The following is a 3,885-nucleotide window of genomic DNA, read 5'->3' as shown; positions in this document are numbered from 1 at the left end:
TTGGTTGTATCTGCGCACCTATTTTAATCATTCACAGTGCGATACGTTTCTCATAGACACCACTGTACTTTTTTATTGTAACATCACCGCTTGTTACCGATAACGGCCACGGGAGGCCAGTGCAATAATATCGTGGGCGGATAGTAGCTGTCTTTGTTCCTCGTTCGCCGTGATTGGGCGTTTGTTTCCGTGATAGCGGGCAGCAACGAAGACGGAAGCCGGTAGCTGCCACCTTGTACTATTTTTTCGATATTTCTACTGATTCACGGGTTTTCCTTCTGTAAATATCACTTTCCATTACTAGCACGCGTATGTTCATACATTCCATAACAAATGGTTCAAATGGCTCTGAGAACTATGCGACATAACGTCTGAGGTCATCAGTCGCCTAGAACTTAGAACTAATTAAATCTAACTAACCTAAGGATATCACACACATCCATGCCCGAGGCAGGATTCGAACCTGCGACCGTAGCGATCGCGCGACTCCAGACTGTAGCGCCTGGAACCGCACGGCCACCCCGGCTGGCAATTCCATAACATGGTCGTATGCACAGCCTTACGACACAGTAGACTTTATCATCAGTGAGAAAGGCCACGAAAGGCTGGAGATTTATATATTTCATTTCCTACTTTACTTATAACGTCCTGACCCAAATTTTAGTTTATAGTGAACAATAGTATTTCAGTCAAATAGTAATTAAAATATAATGGGATACTTTTATTAAAAATTATTATTCAATGTGGGAAAATTTCATTTCCATTTATTAGATTCCAAACATCCATATTACGCTACACACTTCCTTTTCACTCAACTGCCAGTGGTGATGCCAAATAACTGTCATATATACATTTTTGTTATCTTACTGAAACGAATATTGCACTTAATTATTGTATGATTGTATAAAATTGTCAGTAACTCTTCTTTTTGCAGTTCTTCATTTTTATCTTAATTACAGGAATTTAGTCTGTTTTCAAATTAACTTTAGTTGTGCTTTTTATGTAATTAAGTTCATACATAAATGTATAAAGTGTTTTGTTTACAGAAAAACACATTCAGAATACATATAACAGTAAATCATTAGGGGAATTAAACAAACAGAAAAAAAATTCCGAAATGGAATTGCTATTTTAATTATGAATCTTCGTTTCTTGAACTGCGATTTTTTTTATGAAACGCTCTGGATTTATAACTGCCGGGAGTGTACTAGGCATTTTGCATATATCTTTAATTTTGTTTTCGTTGACTGGACACACACATTTTGCATAAGCATATGTGATTGCTAGTTCAGGGATATGTGGCTTTTTTGCCCAATTATGAAACAGTGTTGAGTTATTCCTGCTATGAATGGCTTTGGAATGACTATACTGGGATCTGCAGAAAAGGCATCCGTTTTATTTGTAGTCATGTTCGTAACGGAAGTCTCTGGGAATTGGCATTTCTTCTGCAATCATTTGGCCACCAGTTGTTGTAATGAGGAACATCCTCACTTTCAACGACAGTAACAGTAAAATTTAATTTAGTATTGGAGCCGACTGTGTGTTCACACGCGTCTTTAATTGTGTAGAGCCTATCCTGACGCTTCATTTTTCTTCCCACTCCTGAAAAGCCCCTATCTGATGTCAGTAGGAAAAAGAAGCCTGATATTACAGCAGTTAAAAAGCTTATGTAGGTGTTGGTCTTATTCCAGAATGAGCAGCCATAACAAAACAAAAATAAATCTTTAATATCAGATGAGACAACGTATTCAAATAATGGTGGAGTCTTCTGCATAATTCATTTGGACTTTTTAGCTGGCCGTTCATGGTGGACATATAAGGATGCTGGATTAGAATTCATGTTATACACAGAAGAAACTGGAACTGTCAGTTAACGATAATAATACATGTCCTGAACTGGTATTTTAAGCAAGAATACATTTCGCATGTAGTCAAACGTTAAAGCAATACATCCCCATTCTCAGCGCTTAGCTTGTTTCCATCCTGAAGTGTTTTGCCGAACTTCTTGATGCAACCTATGTGACTAGGAGTTCTGTTGCAGCTACATGTTTCTTCATTTTCAACAACACCAACATATAACGCACTGCTATTAGACGTCATTTTTATTTTCAACATACAACTTACGTATTGTAGGTCTACTTCACAAACAAAAGTAGTATAGACATTCTACCAATTTATCATTACCTGATTAACAAAACGACTTAAGTCCAGCACTAAGACCATTTTACCGGTAAATACGAACATTTTGTTACTGGAAACAATGTGTAGAAGATGCGGACTAAAGTCATTTTGACATTTAATGATGTGAGTCGGGCATCTCGACATTGCTTTACGCGTAACTCAGAACTGTGAGAATGTGGACTTTAGTCGCTTTGCAAATTCGTACTTATATATTGCGTGTGTGTGTGTGTGTGTGTGTGTGTGTGTGTGTGTGTGTGTGTGTGTGTGTTTTACTTGATCGTGACTTCATTTAGGCTGCTTAAATAACAAGTGTCACATAGGTCAAAAGAAGAAAATATTGATCAAAATTGGAAAGAAAAGTTCCTGTAATTATGTATTTGGAAACCAATATCTGCTGAGATACGGGGCGCATTACTTGCGATGAGTAATGTTAGAATTCGGTTTTATAGGCCATCACAAGGGATCGAACCGTAAATTACCGCAATACGCATGTGTGAGCAAATGCAGTTCCTGGAGAAATCATGGAAGTAATAACATTGGTATCAATGTACGGGGAGGAATTCTCGGTGGCGGACTCCCAGAGCTATACCCTTTAGCAAACAGATTAAAAGATGCCGTATATCACTCGTATTTATGCAGTGAATTACCAGCGCTATTCGGAAATATTACGCTTGCAGAATGGCGACAAATGTGATTTATGTAGAATGGGCCACCACCCCAATTTCTACAGCTTCTGCGACAGTACCACACCGTGACAGATCATGGAAGGTTAATCGGTCTAAGAGGCCCGGTAGCATAGCGCCCCTGTTCACGTGACCTGAATCCACTCTATGTCTGGCTATGGAGACATTTAAAGGCATTGGTGGATCCCCAACCCATCGACAGTGTGCTGACGTCACCGGAGTGTGTGATCACTGAATGTGATCCAAAACGAATAAAGTCACGTGATTACTGCAACGAAGGTTGAAGGATATGTCAGGATGCGTGGCACCACGTGTAGCACTGCCTATATTGTTTACTTCTTCGTAAGAAAGAGATGAGAAATAGAAAATAGACCCGCTTATCTCTCAGCAGATGCTGGTTCCCGATGTATCAGCAACGACACTTGTCTTCCAGTTTGACCAATACAACCCCTATAGGAACATACAAAAGTAAACTAGAAACTCCGTCCGAACAGGCGTTGAAGGGCCTAACGGTACCGACCGGCCGTCGTGTCATCCTCAGCCCACAGGCGTCACTGGACGCGGAGATGTGGAGCGGCATGTGGTCAGCACGCGGCTCTCCAGGCCGTATATCAGTTCACGAAACCGGAGCCGCCACTTTTCAATCAAGTAATACCTCAGTTGGTCTCGCAAGGGCTGAGGGGACCCCGCTTGCCAACAGCGCTCGGCAGACCGGATGGTCACCCATCCGATTGCTAGCCCAGCCCGACAGCGCTTAACTTCGGTGATCTGAGGGGAACCGGTGTTACCACTACGGCAAGGCCGTTGGCTATAGGAACATACAAAAGAAATCTGTAAAATTCGTAAATATTCAAAAATCAACTTCCAGGCTGAACTTGAATCCCACCGAAAAATCTTCGGGGGTTGTTCAAGTGTATTTTCTGAGTGTTTTGCTGTAATGGATTGGAGGTCTCCAATGGGCCGTTACAGGGATATTAGGTTTATTTTGACTTCTCTCCACCTCATTTACCTTACAGAAAAT

General features: G+C 40.8%; 1 pseudogene; it reads right to left on the bottom strand.

Annotated features, from left to right (window-relative positions):
- Positions 1–3,555: 3,555 nt before the first annotated feature.
- On the bottom strand, positions 3,556–3,673 carry LOC124607833 (annotated as a pseudogene).
- Positions 3,674–3,885: the final 212 nt, after the last annotated feature.

The sequence above is a fragment of the Schistocerca americana genome, chromosome 3, assembly GCF_021461395.2.
Source record: "Schistocerca americana isolate TAMUIC-IGC-003095 chromosome 3, iqSchAmer2.1, whole genome shotgun sequence".
NCBI classification, from domain to species: domain Eukaryota; kingdom Metazoa; phylum Arthropoda; class Insecta; order Orthoptera; family Acrididae; genus Schistocerca; species Schistocerca americana.
Note: the sequence above shows the minus strand (reverse complement) of the source record. Positions and strands in the feature narration are given on the sequence as shown.